The sequence below is a fragment of the Octopus bimaculoides genome, chromosome 10, assembly GCF_046866305.1.
Source record: "Octopus bimaculoides isolate indiv1 chromosome 10, ASM4686630v1, whole genome shotgun sequence".
Classification (NCBI taxonomy): domain Eukaryota; kingdom Metazoa; phylum Mollusca; class Cephalopoda; order Octopoda; family Octopodidae; genus Octopus; species Octopus bimaculoides.
The window spans coordinates 52019655-52030092 of record NC_142937.1 but is presented as its reverse complement, the minus strand read 5'-3'; the positions used below and the strand labels follow the sequence as shown (position 1 = coordinate 52030092).

The following is a 10438-nucleotide window of genomic DNA, read 5'->3' as shown; positions in this document are numbered from 1 at the left end:
GTAAAGCAAGTTGGAGAGGCAAATCTTTCGCTTTTTTGTGGAAGGGCTCCATTCCTCTTGTAAGACGTTCTTTTTGTTGCCAGAAGTCGTTAAAAGATGGGTTGGGGATGCCTTGGTTAATGATGCGCAGACATGCGTTGAGGTTGAGGCATCTCTGGCTCTACTTGGATGGTGAACGGGTGTGGTCTCCGCTCGCTAGACGGATGTTCCGCGACTTTACCGGTTTGGGGGATAATGAAAACTGGTTCCGTCGCAGAACGAGGTCGGTTACTTGGTACACGGTGTGTCGCAAGGCACTGTTCCAGTTCCGCAGCACGGGCAATGCCAGTGGTTTCGGTACCACTGCAGCGTTGGTAGAGGCTGAAAATGACGATGACTTGGGAAGGACCCTGAGTCTGTTCCAGAGATAAACTCACCAGACACGGCCATCCTGGGCCATCGGCCTGCCTAAAATGTGAGCAGGACGTGGAAACCATCCTGCACGCTATTGTGGAGTGTCCGGGCATTTCGGAAGTGTGGGTTTACGCAGAACAACTGTTGTCATATGTGAGAAGAGTACAGCTATCAGCTGAATCGATTCTAAAAATCAACCCACCGGATTTCCTCAAGGATGAAGGTAAGAATTGTTTTCTCATAGTAGTAGCAATTGCGAAAGAGGTGATTTGGAAGTCGAGAATGAAAGATTTTGTGACAGACTGCTTCATATCTGGCCTTGACTTGGTAAATGTTTTTACGTTTCACCTGAAAAGAAAGGTGGGGATGGAGTGTGTTTCAAAAACGATGGACGTGTGTTGCACGCATGTTGGGAGTGAAAGGCCCTGCGTGAGCATGTCATAACGGAAATGTAAGGTGTCGGTTAAAAGGGCAGGGCTCGTGGGGTCGGAGCAAATCTGTCTTCTTTTAACCTCATATTGTCCTCATTGTCTGTTAATGCTTTTTGTGCCCCATTCGATGTTATCATGTTTTCAAAATTTTAACTCATTCAATGCATGTGATCCCCAGATCATATTGTACTGCCCCCTCTGTGTTCGTCCCTTATGGACAATAATAAAATCTAACGAAGATAAAAGGTGTGATTAGAGTAAGATTGGAACCAGAATTGTTTGAACCAGTGAGAAAGCAGTGTTGTTGAAAACAGAGAAGATACAAAAAATATGTGGAGCGTTCCCGGAATTAATTAACCATACGGATATATATGTTCGATATGAGAATCTACCCAGTGTGATTGTGAGAGAGGATCTGCTTGAACATATAACAGATGAATGATAAAAAAAAAAGGTAAGAGACTGTATAAAAGAACAGTAAAATGGAACTGCGATCTTTGTTGGGCTCGTAAGTCATTTCATCCTTTCATTATAAATATTCCATAACATATTCATTATTCGTTATATGTACCCTACGTTTTGTGTTGTCTGTCCTTGTAATGTTCATTCTATGTTGGGGCTTTATGCCTAAATAAAGATAGTGGTAGTAGACGAGTGGTGAGTTGTGAAAATTGATTTTTGAAACTGTTATTGAAATTGTTGCTGTTGTCGTTGGATTTATTGATCGAACTATTGTTGAATTTGTTTTTTCTACCCATTGTTGGGCATGGAAGCTAGCAGCTATGTTGTGGTGGCGGGCTTTTGCCCGCCACCCAACATGTTGCAGCTAAGGCAAGTTGAGACGGAAGGAAGAGTTTTTAAGGAATACAACTGACTAATTGTGAAGGAGGGAGATTGCCTCCGCTTAACACCACCAGCCGACGTGTTACAAAGAGCGGAGGAAAAAAAGAATAGTTTACCGAACATTCAACACGGAAACCAAAAAGATTGAAGTAGCGGAAATCGAAGAAATTGAGGAATGTTTACAAGAGATTAAAGCAGTAACATTTTGCTCGAGAGGAAGGAAGTATGGCACAGTGGAGGTGCGCTTCGTTAACGAGGAGGAGGCAAAAAGGCACTCCACGAGGCCTTTGAGATCAACAAAGTGGGCACTCTTACCGACCTACTGCGGGAGACGTGCCGTCAGAGTTAGGATAGGGAGAGTTAGGATAAGATGGCGGAGGAGTTGGTGCTCCCCGATGGAACCCGACTGAGAGTCGTGGTAGAGGGGAGACCGCCAATATGCTACAACTGCAGAGGTAGGGGACACATGCAAGCAAGATGTCCCCAGAAACAAGGGCAGATGGAGGTGGTAGAAGCGAAGAGGGAAAAGGAGAAGGAAGCTGCGGTAGACAGGAAAAGAACGAGAATGAAGTCTCCACCAAAGAGTCCCAAGAAAAGAAAAGCGGAGACAAAGAAACAAGATACTGTGGAAAAAGATAGTATGGAGATTGGAACGTAGGAACCAGAGCCAACAACAAACAGGAGGAAAAAACCGAAGAGCAAAGAGCGAGAGAGAAGAAGCTTGACGAGTGGAAGGAGAAAGTAAGGAGGAGGGAGGAATGTGTAGCACAAACAGGGCAGATTGCTGGACGAAATATAAGAACAATGTCAAGATACAATCAGGATATTGAGATCGAAAAGAGATTAGCAAAAATGAAAAATCTAATAAGAGTCAAACTGAATTACGAGATGTTCCAACCCGATGAAAGAGCGATATTATTGGAGGAAGATAGAAAGGAATGACTGATGGGTTATTTGGAACCAGAATCAGACCTACCGGGATATATCCGTATATATATAAGATAAGATGTGTGTGTGTGTGTGTGTGTGTGTGTATGTGTGTGTGTGTGTGTGTGTGTGTGTGTGTGTGTGTGTGTGTGTGTGTGTGTGTGTGTGTGTACGTGAATGTACTTTATGCACGTCCACAAATTAGCATGCATGTCGCTCCAATTTTAGGAGGAGATTCGTCATGACCCTATCTGCATTTTCGTCAACTTTTTCTCTCAGAGGCACCCGCGTATAGCTGTAAAAATCGATAAACTTTGTTGACATGGCGAAGTCAAATCTGTGCGTACGCGCGTGAAGGAGAGAGAGAGAGAGAGAGAGAGAGAGAGAGAGAGAGAGAGAGAGAGAAAGAAATAGTGTGTTTGTGACAGGGGGAGCTACAGAGTGTTTGCTAGCGTCTAACAAAAAATGGAAACAAAAAGTGGGAAAGGGAGACAGAAAGCGTCTAAGGAAAGAAAATTTCTCTAACCAAGACAGAGTTTGTTTGCCAGCGTCTAACAAAAAAAAAGGAACGAAAAAGTGGAAGAGGGAGACAGAAAGCGTCTAACGAAAGAAAATGTAGGTAAGGAAGACAGAGTAAGTGTAAAATGTAAAATGATTTTTTTTCTTAACATGAGATATAGTTTCAAGTATAGGATGTTTTTGAAAGACACTATATTCTATAATGAGATTATATACACTTTATCACACAATAATTAAAATATATTTATTTTAAATCATTTATTTATTTTAAATCGTTCATCTTTCTCCCCCTCTCACTCTCACACACACGCACATATACTACTTTGGGAACGAAAGAGTTTTGTTCATATTTCACAACAACTATGAAACAAAAAGGTATGTAACAATTTGTCAGTTACCCTCCCCCAACCTGTTTTTCGGACCACAAAAAGGGTTTGGTAATTTTTCAGATTAACACCCGTACGATTTCCACTAGGGTGTTACGGTTAGGGTTTTAGGCTTTAGGGTTAAGGTTAGTGTTAGTGTTAGTGTTAGGGCTAGGATTAGGGTTGGTGTTAGGGTTACGGTTTTAGGGTCAGGGTTGGGGTTAGGGTTAGGGTTAGAGTTAATCTAGAAGGGACAGGCCCCTTATTTTTTGGTTAAGGCTGTTGGTAAGTTTTCCTAAGTTACTCCAATCCAGATCCCCAGTGCAAACCTTCAGATCAACCTTCTCCTATGCAGATCTAATGCAACTTTAAAAAAAAACAGTCAATGAGTGGAAAAAACCAATAAACTGATTCCTTATTGGATTTCTCAATCCAGCAAACCATTTTCAGCCAAACCAATTTCAACGGATTTCACTCAAATCTGATGTCGATGTTACTTATTTTGGTTTGAAATAAAGCACTTGATCGCTTAATAATCCAGCTTAATCCCGGGCAGCGCCGGGCTATACTGCTAGTATACAATATGACAGTTTACCCATTGTGATGGAATTAGAGAACCTCAAGGAATACATAACAGACAAAAGAGACTGATAATTAATATGTATAATTAGAACAGTAAAATGAAACTGCGAACTTCAGTGGGGGAGGGCTCGTAAGTCATTACATCCTTTCATTGTTAAATATTTCATTTCGTAATTCATCATTGGTTTTATGTACCTCACATTTTGTGTTGTCTATACTTGTAATGTCCCCTCTTTTTAAGGCTATATGCCGCAATAATGAAATCAGTTGAGTAGATGTCATCCGAACGTGCGATATAACAAAAACTAACCATCTCAATTTGATGACAGTCATGGCAAAATTAAATCTCACAGAAACTAAAAGTGTTTGGAAGTCAAATGGTTGACCAGTGGTTTCAACAGTATTTTAATAATGAAACAACTAGCACCAATAGAGGTCTTTGACATAACTGTGATCTCCAAGACAAGGAGCATCATATTTTGGGTGGTGAGTCTTGTGTGGCTGCAATATTTTGGATGGTTTAGTTTACGAAAGTAGCATTATCATTGCTGTAAACTTGAGCAAATTTTTCAGTTGCTCGGTTGAATAATTTAGAACTGACTATGTTTACTGATTCGTAGCAATCTTTCTCTCTGTCTAGTATGTCCACTAGCTTTCTGTTCATGGTGACATTGTTCAGACATACACTTTACTTTTTCGGTTGCAGAGATATGTTGGATCATATTGTAAAAAGGATTAAAATAAATGCGAGAAATGAACGAATTTATCTGACAACCCACTATTTTAGGAACTGCATCTACAATTATTCACACATACACAACCATCTTGTTAACGAAAATTCCAGATCTCTTTTGGAATGAAAATCTTGTTAAAGCCTGTCTGTTAACATGGAATACTTTAAGTTGTAGTTTTATCTTAACTTTATTGTGACTTTTATCCAACAAACATTTCCGTAATCTTTTATGCATTTATTATTTTTTATTTATTTTGTTCACTACCTTAGATAATAAAAATTAAGTAATTTTTTAACTTTTTAATTAATTATAAATCCCATCACACAATTCAATTCCTTTGATGAAGCTAGTTTTAAAACATCTTAGCAGGGTTTTTTTTTAATACAGTTGCTTATTGTAATCTTGTAGTTATTGTCATTACGGTTTTGAACATTGGCATTGAACATATTCAACAATTAAAGATGTCGGCCAAATTACCCAATTTCCAAAAATTCTCTTAATAGCTTCTTTAGTTTCAAAATCCGTTTTGAATGTTTTTCTATGGACAGTCAGCAAACCTCCGAGTACAGAATTAAATCTCAGTGTTTTGACATCCATTTCTTTTATATAGTCCACAGTCTCATCTAGAACCGAAATCTCAATTCTTTCTAAATGCCCAGAAAAGGTTTGGAAAATATCTTGTGATGTGTTTTCTTTTAATTCCATGCAAAATAGAAATGAGTGGATTGTTTCATTTTAATTAATCTGATACAGGTAACAGGTTGTGTTTTTGATAAATGTTGAATATAAATAAATTCTTCCTATTTTCGGAAATACAATTCTTTATGTCAATTTTTACAAAATGTATTACTAGGAAAAAGAATCTTCGAAATCATTTACTGAGCAGTATTACCGAAAACATTTTCACAATCAGACTAACTGTACGCTGACTTATTTTTTCAGCTATTGTATGTTTATTTATCTGTTAAGCAATCAGTTGGGGTACTTGTTGTAAAATGCAGTATGCATCTTATCTGAGACTGACATTTGTTTTTGGAAATATGATCTTTTGCATCTCTACTCTTCATTCTTGCTTGTCAGATGTACAGGTTTTGACTGTGTAAGTTGCATAGGACCATATTGGAATTTGAAGATTCACCAGGGTTCAAGCACATAGGCCAAGATAATTTTCACCTATGATCCATGAAAAACCGAGGCTCATGTGAATATCAACATATTGTCAATGAACATTTTTTAAAACATGCCTGGAACTTTTGGAAATTAGATTTTGGAAGTTTGCTATTGATTTAGAATTTAACAAATCTTCAGCATTCTGTTCTAATGACATTCTGGTCTACTGATGTCACTTTGAAACAATATAAAACAAGACAAACACGACAAAAATTATTCGTAACACTTGGCATAAACGTTACAAATATATGCAATCGTCCTCGAATCGACCCGTCAGACTTATTATCCTCCCACACCATGCCTATATGCTGCGTCATGTCATTCAGGACCCACTGCTGTAACACATCACAATCTACGTATAAATATGAATGCACTAACCCCACCCATTATAAATAAAGCGTAAGAAGGAGGGAAAATGTTTCACAAGTATTTATAGAATTCGTAAACTTCGGGTAAAAAGCCATTAATTCAGAATAGAAAACGACGTTCACAATTGTATTTGTATGATTCTTCAAGGTAGGCGCAGGAGTGGCTGTGTGGTAAGACACTTGCATCTCAACCACATGGTTCCGAGTTCAGTCCCACTGCGTGGCACCTTGGGCAAATATCTCCTACTATAACCTCGAGTCAACAAAGCCTTGTGAATGTGGACGGAAACTGAAAAAATCCCGTCGTATATGTGTGTGTCTGTGTTTGTCCCCCTCCCACCATCGCTTGATAACCGATTTTTGTGTGTTTACGTCCCCTGACTCAGCGGTTCGGCAAAGAGGTCGATAGAATAAGTACTAGGCTTACAAATAAGTCCTAGGGTCGATTTCCTCGACTAAAGGCGGTGCTCCAGCATGGTCGCAGTCAAATTACTGAAACGAGTAAAAGAACAAAAGAATATGTCTATAACTACAATAATGATTTCAAACTTCAGCACAAAGTTAGCTATCAATAAACGGGTATTCATTGACTGGTGTCTATGTTATCTATTGCCAAGTAAAAAGCAAAGTTGACTCACAAGTTTTGTGAGCGTAGGATTTAACTAAACACAGTTAACCTCGTGCGCTACCTCCAACTCACTAATACCAGCTGTACTAAGAGATTTAATCATTTCTGTGGTAATTTATGAAATTATGGTACTCATACCTTTTTCGCATTCTTTATTAATAAATGCATCTCTGCATACAGTATCATAGTAGAAACAAAATGCCATAAGTTTATTATCTCCCATTAAGATAGCAATGATTTTTTTCAACTGTCCATGGTGAAATAAGAATTTGGTCCTAGTCCCTACTGTTTACTTAATCTATGAAATCCCAAACACTGATATTTGTCACTGCAATGAATATTGTTCTTTGAACTTGTCACTTTTGCTTCGTGACAAACACAATTATTCAATCCAGCAATCTATCTAAAACTTGCCCTTCTCTGTTCGAATATTATCCTTCTTCCGAACTCGGCACCAACCAATACAGAGGTTGAGAAAACCTACTTACGTTACCACTTTATTCCAGGTCGGGTATTTCAACTGGACATCAACCTTCAATGTTTTAGGAGTTATTTTATCTGTCTCTACCACACGTTCGACCACCATTAACACGCATATCAGAGACATGCACTCTTCCACTGCGAAAGAAAAGAATAAATCTTCAAAGATTACTTAAAATTGATATTGAATATTTGTAACTAGTATTTTTCCCTGGCATAATATTTGTAATTTCATTTATGATGTATTTGCATTTTAATTTTCATAATTTGGTAATTTCTACGTAAAATACTATTTTGAATAATAATGATTAAATCAGTAAGATTAAAAATCACTAAATTTTGTTACTAGGAAATTATTTTTTCCAAAGATTTATATTTTCTTTCCAAACATGCTCAATAAATTACTGCTTTCATCTAAAATTGAAGCAATAATTTTGGTACTTGTCGTTTTAGTCAAATCTAAACATAACAATCACTTTTAAATTTTGATGTTTTCCTATTGATGAAAATATTGGCTTTTAGAATCTGTATTTAATGTAAAATCCTTGCAGATTAATAAGATATGCTTACTGTTGTTTATCAAATGTTTTAACACAGTTCGTATAAGCAACTAATTTAATATTTTTCACAAAAAAGGCAAACAGTTACTAAGTTGCATCATTCATAAAATTAAAAAAATACTTAACAAAAAGTATTTTGCAAGTATTTTTAATGCAACTAACTCTTAAAAGAGTAAGGTCAGAAGAACCGAGATAAAACATCCATCATAGATAAAGAATTCTGAGTTTGTACAATGTGATATTGAGATATTGTGCATTGAAAAAATATTGAAGCATTATTTTATACTTTTACTAGCTGTTTTTCCCGGTTTCACTCGGGCAGTGTGGTGTATTTGGTTAAAGGCTATTTCCTATGTATATTTTGAATAATAAAAAGAACTAAAAATAAAAAGAACAAAAATTCCAAAAACAAAAAGAACAACCCAAAAACAATACGATGCTAAGGATTTTGCGGGTCGATATTGTAAAACTAACTTCACGTGTGTACCCATAGCCCCATGTAGTCACGGAACTTTATTTGTGGTATAACCTCGCCTTAAAAGAAAAATATATGGTAGTGCGGTTGTTGTATTGGCGACACAAGAATGTTAATCGAAACTGTTCAAGATCAATCATAGGTTGGACGTTCATGTACACTGATGAGAATTGTGAATTTCAATTATTGAAAACGCGTTCCTGGATGGATACAATTGTGCAGAGTCCGTTTGTCTCAATATGGAAAAGCTGTTTGAATGTCGACGTTTGAAGACATTTGTAATTGAACTTAAAAAAAAAAACGTAGTAATTAGAAAGAGCGTAAGCTATAGCTTTTTTTTTTTTTTTTAATGCACCAAAAATTGAAATTATCTTTTTTCTGTGCCTCCGATTAAAATTTTCGAAAAACAAACCCAACCACATTACTTGGAAAAAAATAATCTTTATTGTGCTGGTTTTTCGTAAAATTTCGCGCATGGGAAAGGCAACAAAATCGCCCCTCCCCACTTTGAATGGGATATTCCTATCTTAAAAAGTAATAATCGATTATCTCGGTAACCATGGGAGTTGGAGGGCAATAAAAATCTCCTGAACATGAGCGGACCATGCTGCCGCTCTGTGCTGAATTTCACGCGATTCCACTGCACCGTTCTCGAGTCAATCTGCCGACACTCAATCAATTAATCAATCAATCATTCAAGCAATCAAGAACACTGCAATTTATAGTATAGACAAGAGAGAGGGCAAGGATGAAACTGAGAGTGAAACGAGAAAACTAATGCGATTTAGATTATCAAGGCAGAAACACCTCTACATGAATAATTAAAGTATTGCAAAATGTCGAATCCAAGAGCAATAAAGTAACACAGCATGATGGATGCACTGTATTCCAAAACGTTCAAAAGTATCCTGCGAAATCTTTGGAACAACGATTTTTATAGCGTAAATTTACGAGATAATTATTAGGGAATTCAATAGTTGGATTAAATTTCAAATCAAAGGTAGAATGGTATAATTAAAAATTTAGTACAGCATATTTAAATTTGTGATGTAAATCGATTCTCTGCTGGTTGGAAACTGCAATTCTATTGCTACATCGGAAGTACACCGAAAATATTGAAATCAATGTTGTTGAACTCAGAGCTTCCCATAGGATCGTTCTTTTGTTAACTTCTGCGCAATAGTGGCTTTCATGCAGAAATATTTCACATACTTTGTGAACGAGATATAAATCAAGATATAGGTTGAGAACAATTAACTTCTTAATAACATATAATAGCTTTTGTGAAGAACTACGTGATGATTATGATATCTGTCAAAATTTGTGCCGTTTTATATTTAAGTGTGTGCTGTCAATTCCTACCGCAAAAGATTTTTCTGGGACTATCTCTTATATTAACCTATAAAATTATAGATATCAGTAGACTGTTATTTATCTGTTTCCATAACAACCTATACATTTGTTGCCTTTTGAGCTCATCACGTGTTAAAACTTTCTTTTTCTAATTTTCATACAAAACATACCTTAGAGTTAGCTTGTTAAAATATATATATTCGTGACAGAGGCAGCATTAGTATCAAGAGTAAATATTTATTCCCACTCAAATGTGGATGTTCTGTTAGGACAAACTTTACTGCGGTATTTATCATGACAGAAACTCTGATAGGCTTGTTTGTTTATATCACGCTTGTTTGTTTATATCACTAGTGGAGAGATAACTTCCCATCAACTCTAGCGCCGAGACCACTAGATCACGTGATTTTGATCATTCTTGATCTCCTTGGTAATAGACACTCGGCCGCTAGAGATAGCGGTGACTTATCTCTCCGTTAGCGATATATAGAAAATCAGTACCAGAATAGGCACTAGTGTTGCGATTAGCCAGTTAGCTTGATAAAAAATATATATATATTAGCGATACTCCGGCCGAGCATCTATGACCGAGGAGATCAAGAAAGATCGA

At 36.9% G+C, this 10438-nt stretch overlaps 1 long non-coding RNA gene across 1 annotated transcript; it reads right to left on the bottom strand.

The window, feature by feature from the left end:
• Positions 1 to 6378: 6378 nt before the first annotated feature.
• LOC149133722 (uncharacterized) lies at positions 6379 to 7700 on the bottom strand. Its single transcript, XR_016243295.1, has 2 exons — positions 7449 to 7700; positions 6379 to 6824 (listed from the first exon to the last, which is right to left on the bottom strand). It is a non-coding gene; the product is annotated as an uncharacterized LOC149133722 (long non-coding RNA).
• Positions 7701 to 10438: the final 2738 nt, after the last annotated feature.